Here is a 20,310-nt window from a genome sequence, read left to right on the forward strand (position 1 = left end):
AGGTGATACAAAAGCTCAACACAAGAGAGTTTATTGTTTTCAATATTTTCATTTAAGCACTTTAATCAATATCTGCCAAGACAATTAAAGGGCTCAAATAGTTTCCCAGAGGAATTTTTCCTTCAGAGTTCATCTCTTTTCTTCTTTTATTTTGTATTTATTCCCCTATTTATTTTAACACTAACAAAAAAAAAAAAAAAGTTAACATCATTTCCCCAAATTTATCCACTTTCCTGATTCTTGTTTTATAAGGGAAATGAAATTTGTCATGCTGCTATACATCATTTGCACTGCAGTACAATGTCCCATCTGTGTGTCAAGTACAAAACAAAAGCATTTTGTGAAAAATTGCTAAAGTAGTAATGATTTTTGTCCTCAACTCTTTGTTTTGCCTTTCAATAAAGAAGGCGACATGTGCCACAAATGATATATTATTGTTTAAGTACAACCCTAGTAACACAGTGCATAACCAAAACCATGTTTCACAGCAGAGAAACTATAGTTTACTGCCCCTATGGCTCTGATGAGAATATAATGTTCTACAGTTTATAAATGCTTTGAGGTCAACACATGATTTACTTCAGCTTGTTCATCCAATGAGCAGGAGGTCCAAAAATATATCAAGCTATTAGACAGCCCACTGGAAGCTTGGCGGAGGCTCCCCGTGATGGAAAGCGTGCCATGGAAGCCTCTCTGTCAACTAGAGATGAGATAATTAGATCCAGGTAATACATTGGAGCCCCATCAGGGAGCAGGACAGCAAACATGTCATCTTTACGACTTTTTCTTATCCTCCCCGCAACACTAGCCTGAGATAGTAAAAAGTGTGAAGGATTCATCAGTTCCCAGCAAAAGCACAGCAGCGGGATAATCAAGCTATCATCTCTCCATCATCCTCATTATCCAGAGACCTAGTGTTCTGTATAAACAGCAAAACAATGCCAACAATAGAGCGAGCAGTCATGCTAGTCAGTCCCAGCTTTTGCGTAATATTCCAGGGTAACATCACACAACTCTGAAGAGCTGGAACCTGGTAACATCCAAAAAAGCCTGAGTGCACACATTTAAGTTACAAAACATCTCATGCCAAAGTGGCTTTCTTCTAATTACAGACCTATGCTTTAACTCTACAACCAAATACACCTAAGGTGCTGGTGGATCAGATACTTGGATAGCATACTGATTTTATGCATTTTATTTATCTTATGGTTCTTGCTGAACTGAACACGAGTTCAGCTAGAACCATGACACCATGGTCCTTGGCACCTGCTCACACTCACTACTACATGAACACTTTTGGAGGTCTCTGTAGATGGAACTTGAAAATGGAGAGTTGCTCGTTAGAGAAGCAGTCCCTCTGGGAGAGGAAGGTAATTGAAAAATACCCATCCACACACCGGTGCCAACACACTAGCGTTTCAGATAAACTAGAGGTCTAGAAGAAGCTTATACTTGCCTTAGACATATATATATACTCCTGAAAAACAGAACAAAGAATTTAGGAAAGCTGTGATGAAAAGTGAATAAACATTTTCTACATACCCTATTTTTAAAATATTATGTTGTACATTGCTTATTTCTAGCACGTCTTAGAAATTTTACTACTTTTTCTCATGAGACCCCATCTGCAGTACTGTGTTCAGCTCCTGACGGCCAAAACAAGAAGGACATGGCCAGGCTGGATGTGACTCTGGGCAGCCTGGTCTGGTGGTTGGTGACCCTGCACACAGCAGGGGAGTTGAAACTAGATGATCATCATGGTCCTTTTCAACCCAGGCCATTCTATAATTCTGTGATTCTGTAGGAGAGAACCCAGAGGAGGGCCATGAAGATGATCAGAGGGCTGGAGAACCTCTCCTGTGAATACAGGCTGAGGGAATTGAGCTTGTTCAGTCTGGAGAAGAGAAGGCTCCAGGAAGACCTCACTGCAGCTTGCCAGTATCTGAAGGGGGCCTACAGGAAAGCTGGGGAAAGGACTCCGTATCAGGGATATAGTGATAGGAGGAATAACTTGAAACTAAAAGGCAGCAGATTTAGATTAGACATTAGGAAAAAAATATTTTCTATGAAAGTGGTGTGGAACTGCAATAGGTTGCCCAGGGAAACTGTGAATACCTCATCCTTGAAGGTGTTCAAGGTCAGGTTGGATGGAGTTTAGGGCAACCTGGTCTAATGGGAAATGTCCCTGTCACTAGAACCAGATGATCTTTAAGGTCCCTTCCACCCCGAGCCATTCTATGATTCTCTGTTTAGCTACAGAGTGGTACAGACATTACCATTTTGTCAGTACATTTTTATCTGTATTCATAGTATCTTGATGCACTAGAGGCTGATTTATGTTCTGTTTCCTGTCCTGTTAGTTGACATCTAGAAACATTTTTCTTTTCCCTTCTTTCTTTCATTCACACAGCACACATTGGTAAAGGCAAGAGATTATAGAAAAAGAAGGAATCACTCATCCCAGCTGCAGAAGACTTGTGAAGCCCTATTGGCATCAGTGGCACAGCCCCTCACTAGGGGAACTGATGAACACCAATGTGAATTCAGTTCAAAAGAGAATCACAAATCACAATCAGCCAGACAAAACTACTTCTGTCATATAATATACTTCTGAAAAAAACATCCTGGAAGTAGAATACAGGAGAAAAAAAAAACAAACCTTTTTTCTACTTGCTATCAAAATAAAATTGCTTTTTTCTGTTCTTCACTTTATAGAAACGACAGTGAGTATCGTCATAGAGGTCCAAGAACCAGAAAGAGAAGTTGTGACAACTGTTTTTTATGTAACCAAAGATGAGTAAATTTAAGCCAGTGAAAACACAAAAGGAAGAAGAATATAAGTCCACTATAAAAAGTGCTAAAATTAAACATGAAAAACAGGGGCAAGCTAGATAAAAATCAATGTGATTTTTCCCAAGGTGTTCTTTTATACATTACTTTGGTTCTTCCTTTACCACAATATATACAGAAAATAGAGTGTCATTTACCTTTATGAAGTTGTTCGTGACGATTCAGAAACTGAATAGATTTAGTACCAGAACCCTTTCAATGGCAAGTCATGTGCCTTCTGCATTACAGTTAGGGAAGTACATGGCATTTGGGATTCATTGCTTATAAATATCACTAACGGCAAAGTCATGAATTACTCCTTCAGTTATGGAATCCAAATTCAAATTCTGCAATAGTAGTCAGGAAGAAAGCTTTGCAAGTATAGCTCTTTGCAACCAGCACAGATTTGGCTGTGGAACACTGGCCAAATGACAGAAATGGCACACTTAAGAGTTTCCTAGGCATAGAAAAAAATTTAGAACGTATGTGGACAAAAACAGTACACACAAAACTACAGGCTGAATGGAACAAGGTGTAAGATTTAAAATTGGGCTCCATTTACTTCCAGCACTAAGAAAAAAAAATATAAAGACCATCTTTTTTTCCCTTTTTCTTTCTTCATTTGTTACTATCAGGTACAACGTTTATCTCAAGCAGTCTAAACTCAGGAAAAAGAAGTCTTTCCCATGGACAAAATTAATTTGCAGGCATGATGTAAGAAAAAGCTCGGTAAGAATTTCTCATGAATAGCAACCATGCAGGATAACAAGTCTTAAACAGTAGATGTTGACTAATCTTATGACTTAAATCAGAGAAGAGAAAGATATCTGAGAATTTGCTAGAAATGAAATCCGTAATGTATTCCAGTAACTTTTACTCATGTAAAACAATCTCATAGTGAAGAAAAAACTGCAAGCTAAACCAAAGCTGAGACTGCAACAATATGCAATCAAGACTTGAGGCAACTGCATGGTAGAAAGGGACTTATTTAGGACAAGAGGAGAGAAATACTTCCAGAAGGCACAGGAACAAATAGACAAATTAGAAGGAAAAAGAACTTTAAAAGCACACAGATATTCAACATGTTCATAAGTGCATGGCGACTAGATGCTAGAAACAAAAATTAAAGCATATTTGGAGGAAATATGAATATCCAGAAATAGTACAACAGAGAAGAAGCAGAGCCCCGATAACAAGTAGACACTGCAATTTTACTGAGGGTCATCATAACATGATAAAACAAACTTTTTGTTTTTTATCCTCCCATTTTTTCTTTCTATAATTCTAAGTTGAAAATAAAACACCAAATCAACAAGTTAGCTGAATCAGTCCAGAATCTTTTAAATGTTTTCTAATAATTAATTACTCAGAATGCTGCCTGATGTCCATTTTGAGACAGCTTTTGTTGTACTTTTACTAGCCAGTTGTTGTTTTACTAGCCAGCATGACCGAAGTGACACTCAGTCCACTCTGTTGGACTGTGATCCTACATAGGATTTGCTATCTTCACTCCCAATGAAAACTGATGTAATCAAAGAGTGAGAATCTTCTGAAGGCCAGGGAGGCTCTGGAGAAATCTTCCCATTAATTTCAACAGGCTGGGCTAGCACAGGCCTACAGTTTTACCTATTAGAAAGAAGAGGGGCAGTAATATTCTTTCTTACCTCTACACCATCCTCTGTGAAACACTCTTAGCTAAATTTGAAAAAGTCTCAGTCACAAATAACAAATAAGGAAAAAATGTCAAAACTATCATAATACCCTGCAGGTGGCAGGGATTATTCTGATGTACAGTATTAAAAAAAATCCTACTTTAAACAGGAAACACACACTTAGAAATAAGAATGCTCTCAGGTAAGATGCCTCTGAATCAGGCTCCAAAAAAATTAAGTGGATGAGCTGTACTGTCAGTCACCAACAATGTGCAGCATCACTACAGGAGTCTGTGCGACTGTTATCTGTTGCATGCAGAAGTGATAGTGACACAAATGATAAAGATTATTAATCTGCTAAACAGTAGAAAGGTCTCTCAAAAATAACAGATTTTTTTATTTTATTTTTTTTAAAGTATAATGATGCTGGAAGAAATCAAAGAAATTGGTGTATCACATTTACCCTAAGCAATAATAATCTCTTAATGACAGTTGAATCATGCTATACTATATAGTATACTGTATCAATTTCATGCAAGCTACCTTCCAGCATTCAGTAGATCATCTTAATTAAACTATAGTTTCTCAAAAGTATAGAATAAATTTTATTCTGTACCATTACATGGATTAATATATATGTATTTTTTTTGAGGTGGAGTATACAGATTTTGGAGTAGAGCTTTCCGTGAAGATAGAGAAAATTCACTCTAAAATATTAATTTATTACCTTTGTCTTTGTTGGTGCAATAACATTTAATAATAAGTGTACTTTTACACTGACATCTAGCAATGAGAGGGTCAAGTCAGCTCAATAAAGCTGACAGACTAACACAAGCCTCTGTGGTTGTGTTATAAATATTACATAGCAGATATTTCATGAGTGAGAGTGTGAAGGAAAATTCCAGAAAAGGAATGCAAATTTACCACGAAGTAAAACACCAGAAAATTGAAACAGCCACATGAGTTCAAACACTCATGAGTGTAAAAAGTAGAACCTAAAGTGTCAACACTTTATGTATTGATGTGGTTCAGAAGAATACAGCCAGGAACACAGCACATGCATATATGAAGTGCCATAAACAGATGTTTTTATCAAAAACTGTATGGATTATTACAAGACAGTTATTATATTTGTGAAGCATTTGTTAAGTGCTCTCATAAAATGCAGATTAGGCATTTGATTAGTTTGCCACAGTTCTCTGAACTCCCTCCAAAACCCTATCAACATCTTGTAGACAGCATACGCTTTATGACACAGCTGAAAAGAGATAATAAATAATATGGCAGGAAAGTATTAAAAGTTAAAGCTGAGACTTCAGATTGCATCACGTATTTTCCTCTGTTTCTTAAAGCACAAGCTGTTGGATCAGACTTCTTACACTTCTGAATTATCTGGTACTAGTCATCAGTGAGGACAAGCTACCAAGTCGTTGGTCTAGGGTCTGATCTACTAATAAGCTTGTCATGTTCATACGTGCCACACCATCTCCAAAACCAGATCCCTTCCCTTAAATCTAAATCTCTTCAGCCTAGAAAGAGGCTGCCACTCACTTTCCATAGCAGAAAGTCTGTTTCTCAACTGAACTGCCAGGGACTTACGTCACTCTTGTCTCTTTATCATAGAATGACACTGAAAATGCATCTTGCCAAAGGACAAGATACCATTTATCAATACTCACTAATAACTGTAGCAAAAAGAATCAGTCAGGTGAGAGCTTTCACACGAATACAATGCTGACAAACTGTAGCTTGAAAGTGGGGGGTTGACCTGGCCACCCACTACACCAGTAACAGCACAGGCAATTTCATTTTGCAGGCATAAAATCATGGCAGCATGCGAAAGAAGGAGGACACTATCTCTTCACAAGCTCTCACATCATGGTCACCTCTCAAAGCATCAAACAGATGTGAACAGAAAGATGCCAAAAACAGTAGCGTGGTTTTGCTGTTAACTCTGCTAATTCCCTCTGCTCTGTTTAATTACATGAACCATCCAGGATACTAATCAACACTTTACATCATGATGATGCAGTTAGAAATGTAATTATGGATGCAACATGAATAATTTCATTAACTACCACATGTCAGGCTGCCTAGTTCTCTCCACTCCCATTTTTGGCAACTCTATGGGTCTGCTCAGCACTTCTGGGAATTAGGCCATGCACATATGACATGTTTATACTTAAAAGCAAAATCCTGCAGACTTGAATCAAGTAGAAAGCATCTTTGATGTCTGTTGGAGCTTTACCAGAATTAGGACTGTGGTATTTAGGCCACTGAATCCTATGGATTGTGAGAAGAAATGGTTCCTTACACATAAATAAATAAAATAAAAATCTGATTTTGAAATTGCGATTCCTTCACCCAAATGGCAGGACTGCCAGTGGCCCTATAAGCACAGTCTTGATAACTGCCCATTCTTCTTTCTGCTACTCATAATCCAGCAGTAGCTGGCAGGCTACATTGGGGAGAGCAGCCATGTCAGTGATGTACTTACTTCACAGATAAAGCAAAGAGAGAGGCCCAGACCCAGAAAACACATAATCTAGGATTATGGAAGGAAAAGACAGAAGGTGAAAGGTTGTTCCTCCACTGAAAAATAAACAAACAAACAAAAAAAACCCCAACAACCCTGTGCCAGAGATGGTTTCAACAGTGCCAGTGGAATTAGCTTTTAAAATCTGCCTCCCTGCTGCCTCCTGTCCTGACACCCAAACAAGTTTTGCACCCTTTTCTCCCCTTCTCCTCACCTCCCTGCCTTCTCCTCTTCTGAGGCAAAACCTTTGTAGGTTTCAGTTTTGCAGCATGTGTCACTAGTGAAAGCAAGCAGGAGCCCACCAGAGCAAGTGGTTTTAAATGCTCAGTGTGACTCAGTGCTAACCACAGATTGACCACTGAGCTTGTGTTAGGTGATGTAAGCAGTCCTCAGGCACTCAGCTGTGCGCCTTCAGCATGCTGAAACCCTCAGGCTACATCCATGCTGCAAAGTGAAGAGTTGGTTGAAAAGTGACTCTGAGCACAGCAGGCTCTGAAACTCAGCTTTCATCCAAGTCCAATACATGCTCCTACACATCAAGAATGTGGATGGTAAATGTGCCCAGAGTGTGATTAACCATGTAAATGCAGCCGTCATCTTACACAACAGTGACAGAGGACATTTGGTGCCTGATTCATGCCCCGAGGAGCCCCCCGGAGCAACTTACTGTCTGGTTTTAAATCTTACAGATGCTGCAGTTAAATAACACAACATCAAAACATTTCCACCCAACTACTTTTTCTATTTATCCATGGAGTTTTGCTGAGTTAAAACAGGGTGCAGTGCTTTACTAGATTTGTGTCTTGCGTTTTCATGTGCCCATGCTGTAGTGATAATAAGATAAGAAGTTAAAATAAATACATTATGCAGATGTGCAAAGAAAATCAATGAGAAAAAAAAGAAGAAAAAGAAACAGCTGGCATACTGTGCTTGACTCAGGCCATCGCTATGTGTTGTATAAAGACATTAACACAAATTTTTATTCAGAGATCCCACAAGGGAAGAACAGAGAAGCTGGCTTTTCGAATAAGAACTATATTAAGCTCATGAACATCTTTAAATCCCTCTTTATATTTATATCCAATATAATGACAATTTTCTGAGTTAGGAATGATCTTAAAACAGGAAGCCTGAATTACATGGATAGCTGGGGGGATAAGGTTGAGATGAATCCTGAAGAAGCATGAACTTACAACTAAATTAAAATAAACACATCATTAAATGTATGAAAACAGTCTATTTCATTGAAGTATTACTTTTCTTGAAGGCAGCTTCAGTTGGGAGGACAGTGATATTAGCTAAGCAGAGGCAAGAAAAAAAAAAGGAGAAAAAAACTGTAATTGTATTTTAAATGAAATATATGATTTCAGAATCGTGTTAGGGAGTTTGTAATATATGAATGTGACTTGCACTTCTTAAAGCTACACTTACGTGATGGTTGGCTAGCCTTCCCATTACAGACCTTATTCTTGTTTATATGATTTACTTATTAGGCATAACATTTCACAGCATGACAGAAGCTGTCAATAAACGATCTCACCTTGAAAATACACTGCTGTTTTCTTTTGCTCTGTTTTTAGATTTTAAAATGCTTTTAAAGAAAGTTAAGCTATGATTAAGTGGTAGGGAGGCAACAATTAAAAGTCCATCCTTCCCATGTGCTTTCTACTCTTGTGTAACGAATAAAGAATTTATGGCTCTGATTCTCAGTTTTACGTTAATGAAACTGCAGTGATTTCAGTGGAGTTATTTTGAGTTACAGCCACAGTGAAAGGAGAATTTGGACCTATTGCACCAAATAAACTTAATACACAATATACAATCCCACTGGATTCAGCTTTAAAGAAAAACAACACACACACAGAAAAGAAGCAAAGTAAACATCCACAAGAGTTCTGCAATAACACTTAGCAAGAAAAATATTAGTCTGAATTTCTGTTTTTCCTTGGTATTCAAGAAAAACTGTACTGAAAAACTCAAAGTGTGCATGGAAAAAAGATATGTGGTATCCTACCCTCATAATGGCAGCAGAGAAGTCAAACTTTGCCAAATATAGATGGCTGTAAGCAGGAACAGCTCTAAGTTCACATCATACCTGCTGATGCTGAACCTGCCCAAGGAAGGGATTCTAATTCTCCACATTCATCACCAATTGTGGGGTGCCCAAAACATTGCCAAAAAAGTGCCATACTCCACAGATAGCACATGTGATTCCTCTCTCACCACATAGTCTCCAGGCTCAAAAAACAGTAGTCTGTCCAGGGAAATGAAGAAATGCTGTACCTTGAATGTCCAAAGCATACAGCTATTGTTTGTTACCTTCAGCCGTGTCAGAAGTTTTGCTTGCATGTATCAGAAGAAAGCAGGCAAATACGGAGCAAAGCAAGGCTTGACAGTCCTTGTACACATCTATTAGGGAAAGGTTAGTCATTCACACATACCTGAACACAAGAAGAAATCCACAGACAAACAAGACTAGCGTACATCACCAACCTCAGCATTTATGAAGGAACCACAATGCTGCAATATATCAAGCTGTACTCCTGTAAAGTCAGCTTTTTTGTTGAGGACAGTTTAACAGTAAGCAAGCAGAATGACTTGGCTTTTCTAGTAAGCTCTACCACCATGTGAAGGGAAAAGTGAAATTGCAGAAAAGTACTTGCGTGGCAGTTCTGTTTCCTATTAGTTTGGTTTTTGATATGAAAAGCATGAAAACAAACTTATTTACTCACTTTTGGTCTGATCAATCTCATATTGTAGGTTAAATTAGAAAAGACTTTGAGTTGAACTCTACAAGTAGGGATTGTGCTAGGTTGTGAAACACATAGCCCTTGTATTGTGACAGCTGGGGGAAAAACTCAAGTAATTTCAAAAGGACATCATTTTCTGTGGGAGAAATAGAGAACAAGTGATGTGTACAGAGCAGCTTCATTTTTTATCTGACTGAAAAGACCAGGGTGTAGGGATTCTCAAAGGGCATTATTCTACACTTGGAAAAATCACTGACAGTGCAGATCATTTCAGTCATAACTAAAAATTATACATTAGCAGAGTTCCAATAAATCATTGACATTTTAAACAACAACAACAAAAACCTGTATTTAACATTGATCTGATGATAAATACCACCATTAAGAAACCTTCATCCAAATTAGAATGTCAAAAATTTAGCCAGTTGAACATAATGCCCCAGTTACATGAGCTCTTTTTCTTCTCCAATCTGTGATCTTTTCCTTTCTTATATTAAGAGAGAAGATGATCAGCATTAACAAGTACGTAGGTCACTCCAAAAATAATGCCTCTTATTTATTTCCGTGGAAACTACAACAGGTACAAAGAGCACAATAACACCATTTGATAGAACAGATTCTCAGCTACAAAGCACTGTTTGTCAACGCAGTCATCGCCATGAGCTATGCATTTTTTTTTTTTGCCAGCAATGAACAAGAGCCTGCATGCCACACTCATAGCTTGTCTTTCACACTGTTGTCATCACTGCTGAAATGCACCACCCACCACCTGACTGCGCTCACTTGCACTGCTGGGTCTCCATAAGCATTCAGCAAGTTTTCATGAATGTGAATGGGTGCCATTTTTTCTGCATGGAGGAACTCAGTGATACACCTTTGCTTCTTCTGCCCTTCCACATCAGCTGCCATTTTGTCAGACCACCCCACTGCTGCCATCTGTTGCACAGCAACAAAATGTAATGGGATACTGGTGGGAACGTTCAGGCTCTACTGCCATGCCACCAACATCTGTCTCTGATGTTATGGGCCGACATAATAAAACAAACAGGAGGTGTTATTTTCAGAGCAGACCTACTAGAATATTTTGTGGTTGAATGCAGAAAATATTGAGCACTTAAAATATTACATACATTGTCTAGCTTCTCCCAAGTAGCTCTCCAGGTTTTAAACATATAGTCCACAGTGTGTAAATATGCTGGAGTTTAATATGCTTTTATAGAAGCTCCTTGTCACCTTCTGCTGAACAAATGCTGTAAAACAACATTCTTGAGTATTTCTCCAGCCTCCAAATAAATAAATAAATAAATGTAAATGTGCTTCACCGGCAAGCATGACCCTTTAAATAACTTTTGCATGATACATCCCTCTCAAGAATACTTACCAAAGTGAAAGACCTTGACATCTCTATGCAAATATGTTCTCAGAAAAATTTGCCCAAGGGATGACTGGCCTAAAACCTGTTTGCAAAAGTATCTTAGGCAATCCAAGGGAAAGTAACAATGCCCTGTCAGCAAGGTGATCTATCACAAACTGCAAACAAATAAGTAGATGAAGATACACTCAAAAGAGTTTGCAAAACAATCACAGGCTTTAATATATGTTTCCATGCAGGTTTTCTGACCAGTTTCAAACCAAGCCACTCCTCCCCCTTCAAAAAAAAGAAACGGGGGTGAATTCACCAGATGCATTATTTACCACATCTGTCACATTGCTGTCAATCTCCTAACACTCTTTTTCCCCACTGCTATCAAAAAGTTCAAAAGGGGAAGATCATCTGATTTTTCTTGACAATCCTTTTTCTATTTCCCAATCTGTAGGCATATACATTTGACACACTAGCTCTGGCTGGTTTGTTTCAGGTTTGATACTTTTCAGAGGTTTACTGTATGTGTGTTACCATATATGTCTCAATATGTATTTAAAAAAAAAAAAAAAAAGAAAGAAAAAAAGAAAAGAAAGGGGAAAAAATCATTCTGTTTCAAATAATGAGCATGTGCACCTTTTTGCCTCAGGCCTTCATACACAATTTAGCCAGAAAGCCAGGGCAGATCATGATTTAGCATTTGACATCTCTTGCCTTCAGGCCAGGGGAGACTAATACAGATTTCTGACTCTGAGCACACCATGGAAAAAAAAAAGTGAGAGAGAGAGGCCTTTTATTGACTAAATGATAAAGAGGTTTGTAATGATAAATAACAGTCATTTTATTGTGGAATTCCCCAGAAAAGATGCATTCTGCAGTGTCTGAAGAAGCCTAAAAGCCGAAGCTGGTTCCCTGTGGATCCAAACCTGTTAAGCTCCAATCTTTCTGGGCGGAAATAGAGGTCGCAAATTGCATAGGACCTGCACTATTAAAATCGTATAAGCACGATACATAATCACTGCTGCATCCAGGACAGTTAGCACTAAGAGGATTAGCTGAAGGCTGCTTCTGGTTCTCTCCCCCTCAGTCTGCATCTCAAACAAGACTGGTGTAAACCCAGCTTGCTTGAGAATTTTCTGCCAGCTTTGATCGATAGTTTAATTGTAAACTTTGGGAGCAATAATGGATAATTCAGCTTGAACCGTCCATTATAAGCATTGCTGCTGAGGATGCAGCCTTCAAAATTAAACAAGAGTTGTGTAATATTATTACATTTGTACCACTCACCTACAGTTAAACTCCATTTACAAATACTGTCTTGACAATGTATGGAGTTCAATAAACATAGGCCCAGGTGGGTTGAGTGGGGAAAGGGAAGAGGGAAGAAGTTGAAGACAATTATTTGCCACCTATTCTGGAAAGATTTTTATTTTGACCTCATATTAAAACACACGGAAGTGGAAATAGGGGGAACAGGTAGAGATAGATTCAAGGACAGTGCTTAGTTGTGGTTACTGTTAAGACTGCTGCAAAGCAATGGCAAGGCACCTAAATCACTTCAAATGTGGTAGTTGTAGAGCGATCCTGGTTTGGCATTGGAACAAGCTGCCCAGAGAAGTGGTGGGAGTCACCATCCCTGGAGACATCCATGGAAAGAGTAGATGTAGTGTTTAGGGACATGCTTTAGTGGACAATATTGGTGGCTGGTGGACAGTTGGACTAGATGATCTTAGAGGTCTTTTTCCAATCTTAATGATTCAATGATTCTATGACAGTACTGGTGAGGAAATAGTTTGGAGAAGTGGTAAATACGCACTTCTCCAACCATGTGGCCTGTGTTGACATAACCAAACTGCTATTAGTACCTAAACCAGTTTGTTGATCTAGCCTGGATACAGTTGTGCTAGCACGTGGGTCATTTTCTATAGCACAAGAAGGCACAGAAGTTCTATAATGGAAAAAAATCACCCTGTCTTGGAAGATGAATAGACAAAATGGCCAGGGATTTAGCTATCAAGTTTTCTGGCAATAACATTCTATGGTATTACATATTCAGACATGTCCATTCCATTTGAAACAGCAGTGAGGAAGCAAACACTGTAGAAACATAGATCTTGAAATAAAAGCAGTATCTTTGCCAAATGTAAAGTGCAGGCACAGACTGAGTTCTGTTCATAGGACCACAGTCCACACTTACATCCTAGTTTTATTATGTATTTCTAAACTAGTTACATGCACAGAATTTGTTTAAAAATGTGATTTAAGTTAGAAAAGTGATTCTTGCTGCCAGCTTTACACTGAATTTAAGATCTCAAAATCAAGCGTATACTCCATGTCCAAGAACATCAGTAACTATACCATAACTAACTTCAACGCAAATGCTTTCACTAATCCTAACCAAACATCCAAGTTTGGGAAGCACAAGAAGCTCACAAAAGCCTTCCCACTCCTTAACACCGATTACTGCCTTCCATCAAAAGTCTCCATGCAGTTTGTATTAGTTTTCTGAGCTAAATCTCAGGTTATGTGCTAATCATTAGAATGATTATGGCAGTAGGTTGTTAGAGTTAGCGCTGTATAGTTAGGTTGAGGTTGGACTTGATGATCTTGAAGGTCTTTTCCAACCTGAGCAATTCTATGATTCCATGATTCTATGAAAGGCCATAGATGTTTTGGATTGCTTGTTCTCTCTCTCTTCTCTCTCTCTCCTTATTTAACTATATACTATATAGGAAAGTCAGGTAAAGCTCTTCCTGCAGACTTCTTCATATTCTTGCTGTCTTTCTTACCATGCAGCTAGGACAATGGACAGAAAACTAACATGCTAAAACAAGATAAAAGCAAAGAGCCGGTGTTTGCTTATCTGAAAGCCAAAAGCTCCACCTGAAAAATTAAATATGGAGAAAATAAAATGTAGCAGTTTGATAGGTGGGTTTTGTAGGTCAGGAAGTTGCTGAGCTTGGTAGATTAAGTCAAATAGCACTAATCTCTGCAAGAGCACACCACTTATTCTGTAAGCAAGCCATTCCTGCACAATGGCTCTAACTTTCATGGCTCAGAAGTCTTCAAGGAAATCTTCATCACACTGCACTTCTTTTACAGCAAAGATATATTTTCTGGCTGTAACAATGTCTTACTAAAATGATGCAGATGTTGGCATCGTAAAGAAACTGGAGGTTTTTAGCCTTTTATTGTGGTTTCCTCTTTTGAGGGAATGAGGCAAATAAAGGTTTTCTCTGCTGATCATTGGTTTATAATGCTACCATATTGCTGCCAGCTTCAGCAGAGCACACAGCAAACACTCTTGTATCATCAGAGTCCCATGTAGAAAACAGAACAGAGTTTGCAAATGCAGACTGTGTTGCAAGGAATCTAGGAATTACCTACGGATCTAATGGTGTATGGTCAAAAACAGAAAAACAGTAATACAAGTTCAGGACTTAAAGGTCAGCCATTTTTTGATGGATCAAAAGCAGAATCTATAAGCAATTTGTAACTTACTTTCTGCATTCACACACAAATCTCAAGTACAAGCATGCACTTCTCAAAAGGAGGATTACAGGCTAGGAAATGTTACAGACCAGAATCTGATAGTCTTATCTCATGTTCTGTAGGCTATGTCTTTACAGTATGGACAGTACTTGAGATTACATGCTAACCAACATAAGTAAGACTATTGGTGTTACACTCTGGTTATAAAATATTTACTCATCTTAGAAATGAGACAGCTCTGTGCTGAGGAATAGGAGTTAGAGTTCTTATGGTTGCTCTCTCTCTATGGGAAAAAAAGAAGGAGCAGTATTCTATCCCTCCAAAGTTATTGCTTTAAAGCCTCTTTTAAGACTGCAGACAACTTTCCAACATCTCATTATGCCTCAGTTTACTGTCAGCACAATGTACACCCCAATTTTGTGTGTCTAGCAGAGAAGTTGTGCAAATGGAAGACATTACAAATTGCAACTTGATGTTCAGTTTGATTTGAAATAATGAAAATGGTCCACCTAAAATGTCATGCCTATGATAAATTCCCACTTCAACCATTTTTCACCAACCTTCATAGTTCCATCTCAACTTATTTTACACTAAGCTCCCAAGCATGTAGACATGTAAATACTGTGATTTGCACCAAATTAGTGATACCTGTGTATTTATAGCAAATCTTGGATTCATTCAAGAGTGCGATTTGTTTTTTCCCTTCAGACAAAATTTTTTTGCTGAATCTTTACCTGATCAGACAAATGTGACATACAGTTATTTATCAACAAGTGCAAGCCAGTTTACAAGCAATTCCATTTGGTGAAAAATGTGAATGTATTGCAGTTGACGATAAACAGCTGTTTTGAGGGATACTGTGATTGCATAAGAAATACAAATAAAACCAACAGAATCCAAACTGTTTTCCAGCTTTTGCAGGTCCTCCATATAAAAAGAAATTAAAGCAGAGCTCTCAGTGAGAAAGTAAGGTGGAAGCTCTACTTGGTATAGTTACCGTGGTGACTGACACAGTACAATCTATTAAATTGTGTCCTGTGGTCATAAGCCATCAACTTGTGCTCAGCAAACAAGGATAAGTAGTTAGCAGCCCTCAGAAGGGAGACAATGTTACCCTATTTAGTAATTTAATAAATGCTGGAGATTTCCTCCTCTCTTTCCTGAGAAACAGATTAAGGATAATGTGTAATGTTTGAAAAAAGTAAGCTCTGTACATAAACTAGGTCCTTTCAGTCATGTAAGTATCACTGCAGTTCAGACATTAGGATTCATTGGCTTTGTTTAAAACAGACCATAACACACACAAGCCAATTGAAAGATCACCACTCACTTCTTTCTCTTCTTAGGGCAGTCATCATTCCAGGACTGAGAGGTTTGGTGAGCCAAATTCCTGCAATTTACCTTTATCAGAAAGCTCAAATAAGCAACAATAAAAAGACATACAGAACCAAACCAACACAGATAGGCACGTCTAAATATTCAGTGCACATATGCTCAATCCATATAGAATCAGTGCTATTGCCACCTAAAGCTCTGGGCTAGTTGCTGCTATCGGATGAGTTCTGATCCTTCAAAGCCTTCATCTCTCCCTCCCACTTGGCATGCAGTGAATGTCTGCAGCCCTCTCTCAATCAAAGCTGGGTACTGAAGGGGTTACAAAAACATTTCAGAGGGACAAGTGTTCTGCTCTTTCTCAGCAATCTTGCATTCATATGAAATGAACTAAACCAGCATTTGCAACTGTGGAGTTTCTTATACCCAATACTCCATGGCTCTCAATAGCATTTTTACTCATGACTAATTTCATCTTGGTAAATCTGATAAAAGATTTAAAGAAATACACATTTTTGGTAGAGATACAGTATTCATGTGGGCATCCAGCCATCTCTTTCAGAAAGAAAAAAATGCATTTCTGCAAGCTCTTTAGTTTTCTGTTTGTAGAATAACTTCTTGGCAGATGCTGGTTAATTGATATGCACATTTCCAAGGTCACTTTTTACAGTGAAATAAGTATTTGTCTGTTTCGTTTCTAAATCCCTGTATTTCCTCCACGCTGATATCTGTGTAAACAGGATTGTGTTTGAAGCATGGGGGTCACACTCAAAATTTTCCAGCACACACCTTTCCTTGGAAAAGTCTGCACCCTGATGGCACATGTGACAGATTGAACAACTTAGGAAGAAAAGAGTTGCAGAAATCTGCCTTGAAGAATATACTGGTTTGGAAAGAGCCTCACTTGCTGGTAACAAGGCTTATAACCACAAGAAAATTGTCATTAAAAAAATACTAGTCTTGTGATTCACTGTTTAGTAGGATTCCGTTCCATAGCCCCCAGCTCTGGCTGAGCTCCACGTCTTGATCAATCCATTATAAAACTCTTGGTTTTAACAGGATGAGCTATGCAAGTTATACCACCTACTTTTAAACTCCCTCCCAGAGTGTCTGTATATCCAGATCAGACATACTCAGTCAACCAGGCTTATTTGGTTCCTTACCGTCCTTCAAAGATTCACAGTTCACTGTGGCCTGTATTTGCCAGAAGAGACTCATGTTTGGCTCTGGCTTCTCCAGCATTCCTGCTTCCACTCAAGTGGTGATGCTACAAGAGACATAGAAGGAGTCAATCCTGGTCTGAGGACCTCATTGTTCTGTCTTCTTTGGAAATGATTAATGAAAAGGATAGTCTAGAAATATGTTTTGGCCAGTCGCAGAGAACTGCAGAGAGACAACTGAACAAACTCTTAACTCACACCTTAATGTTCCATACAAGCTCCACCATTTTTAGCATCTGTTCAAGAAGGAAACAACTCTTTCAAGGCCACAAAGGGATGTGAGTCATGTCCAGCAAAAGCACACTAGTGACTCACCTTTGAACATGAAATGGGCCCTAACCTTGAGATTCAAACTTGTAATTTACTGCCATCTATACCCCAACAGAAGACAGGCACATTAACTCAGTTGTGTGTTCATACACAGAAAACAAGAGACTGTCCACACCCTGATGATCTTGTTGCAAGAACAAAGGAGGTGAGCTGTAGAAGAAACAGACATATTGGTATACAAAAGATTTACATTTCACATCAACTTCAAGAAGGGAGGTCATGGCCACAGTTCTGTCAGACCTTGCTCGGGGATTCAGAAATGACTCTCTAGCAGAAACAGCAATGAAACGTGCTTAAAAGTTCTGAATCAGGCTTTCACCACACCTTCACCAGCTCCCAGGGCCACTTAAGGAAATGTCCAGTGGAAATTTATAGACAGAGAGCATTTACATACATTTTGTGAAATTTTGAAGAAATAAAGAATCAAACAGTAGAACTCAAAAACGTACAGATATGTTATTTTTTGCTTTACTACATGTGTTAGTAGATAGACTTTGATTGAAATGTGGTGGCTTGATCTCTGAGATATTTGTAGTACAGGTAACATTCAAGTCCTGGCTAAATCACAGTGGGAGAAAAATCTTCATAGCAGTTTCTTGACATCTGCCTCTCTGACTAAACCCAAAACTGTGAAATGACTCCTGGGAAAGCTGAGCAGACTGTTTTGCTAGCAGGCTCTGTGAATGTGGGAGTCACTATTCCAGTCTGAATGCTGAAACCTGCAATATGCACATATCCACACTAAGGCTGATTTTCTTTGCATGATGCTTTTATGAAGATCAGCAACTGAAAGAAACAAACGTTGCTCTAAGCTTTTGGCAAAGTGTAGAACAAAATCCTCTAGCAAAAAAAACCTCACAATAATTCCCTCGTGCTGACATCCGCTTCCAGTCCCTGTTGTAGTGGCAATTCACCTTCCCGACGTTAAACATATTTCCATCTGTGGGCTGCCAAAAACCAGCATTTACTTTTGAGCAGAAACTAACTGACTTTAGAGCACAAAAGAACCATTTTTTTTCCCATTTCTGTGTGGGTGTTTCTTCACTTGAAAGAAAACTCCTGTATAAAACACAAGGAAAGTATCTTTGATGTGCATGTGCCATTTTTAACCGAAAGCTCCCTCTCACATACTCAGAGTTTTAGCAAGAAGTAGCAATTACAGGATTATCTGTTACTTCAAACATGAATTCTTTGGATGCTGCTCTTGCCTTGCTTTGTCACATTAATAATTATGGTTTAAGCAGTCTGGCATTTGTGTGCGTGTGTGTACAAACTGTAGTTTAGCATTAACTGTGCAATCACAGAATTGCTCGCCAAAAGGGCAGTTTGCTTTTTGTCCTGTTGAAACAAGTTTCAGCAGGTAGCTGACTAATATAAAAATATTTCTTCAGTCCCTTTTCAGGATGAAAGAGAGTAACACAGGTGATGAATCTCTGAACAAGGCTTTCATTTTTGGCTTTCTCAAAGATCTGATGGAGTAAGCATGCTTATTTCCCCATAAAAATTTTCATTTTGAATTTAGAAAAGCTATTCCATAGCATTCAGAAAATAATGCAAGCATTAAGTAACTCTTATCAGGAAAACCACCAGCCTTTATTAGCATTCCCACCTCGATCAAGAAGATAGATATTTTTGTTCAAATAGCTGACTGCAACTTATCCATAGCTTGTAATGAAAGCTTCTTCAGGCTTTTGGGAAAGCTGGTGATGAGGGTGGAGATGGGGCTGTGGCAGGCAGTGATCCACACAAAAGGACAGAACACGCAGTCTGCAAGGCCTGAGCCAAATGGTGCAGGAAAGAGCTGCCTTTGAGGTGCTGTACATACACACCAGGATAATGACATGCCCTGAATTCTAGAAAGAAGTTTCAGCCCTGGCATGCAACACAGATATATGGTCACTCCTATAATTTCTTGGGAAGCCCCAGGAGAGAAGACACAACAACACAAATACCTATAAATCAGACTGAAGTCCAAAGGTTGCAAAAGTGCTTTGAAGTACTTTTGTGAACTTTAATAAGTTGGACAAACACTATTATCTTTCAAAGAATTTTGCTGTTATAAACACACACACCGGTTCTGATGAAAAAATATGAGAGGGTGGACAAAGTGAAATGAATTCAAACTAAGAGTGGAGATTTAGGCTGGATGTAAGGAAGAAGTTTTTCACAGTAAGAGCAGTGAGACACTGGCACAGTTTGCCCAGAGAGGTGGTGGATGCCCCATCCCTGGAGACAGTTCAGGCTGAATGGGGCTCAGAGCAGCCTGATGTAGCTGTAGTGTCCCTGTTCGTGACAGGGGAGTTGGACTAGGTGACATTTAAAGGTCCCTTCCAACTCAAACAGTTCTCTGATTCTCTGATTCTGTGATATGAAACAGCACTTTCTCCCCCTCCCTCCCCCCAAATAAAGATATTTCAGAAATGCCAGGAGTTTCACTATCTGAAAAGCAAAAGACATTTGCTTCAACATTTTCTAAAGAAAACACTTCTTCCCAGATGGGCAACTTTCATTTTAAAATTGGCCTAAAATGAATAAAGAAACAAATCAGATAACTTACAACGTGAAATGGGACAACTCAGTATGTGCTGGGAATAACAAGTACTGCATTGGTTCATTGGAAATATTCTTTCCCCCCTCCCCCCTCCCCCCCTTTTCTTTTTCTTTTTCTTTTTTTTTTTGAAGAGAACTAAAAGCATTCTGTACTGCTTCAACTCACGACAAACAAAATATCCTTTATTCGCACCAACAGTCCTAACACCTGTGCAAGGCACAGAAATAGTATTGTTCTCTTCTTGAGGAAGCTGAG

General features: G+C 38.7%; 1 long non-coding RNA gene across 2 annotated transcripts in view; it reads right to left on the reverse strand.

Annotated features, from left to right (window-relative positions):
* The window catches only part of LOC149918401 (uncharacterized), a 293,570-nt gene that overhangs the window by 143,773 nt on the left and 129,487 nt on the right, over positions 1-20,310 (reverse strand). For both annotated transcript variants that reach the window (XR_016464997.1, XR_016464998.1), the window contains exon 5: positions 17,118-17,221. This is a non-coding gene — a long non-coding RNA (uncharacterized LOC149918401). The remainder of the gene's footprint in view (positions 1-17,117; positions 17,222-20,310) is intronic.

Source organism: Phasianus colchicus, chromosome 3 (assembly GCF_987193195.1).
Source record: "Phasianus colchicus chromosome 3, bPhaCol1.hap1.1, whole genome shotgun sequence".
NCBI classification, from domain to species: domain Eukaryota; kingdom Metazoa; phylum Chordata; class Aves; order Galliformes; family Phasianidae; genus Phasianus; species Phasianus colchicus.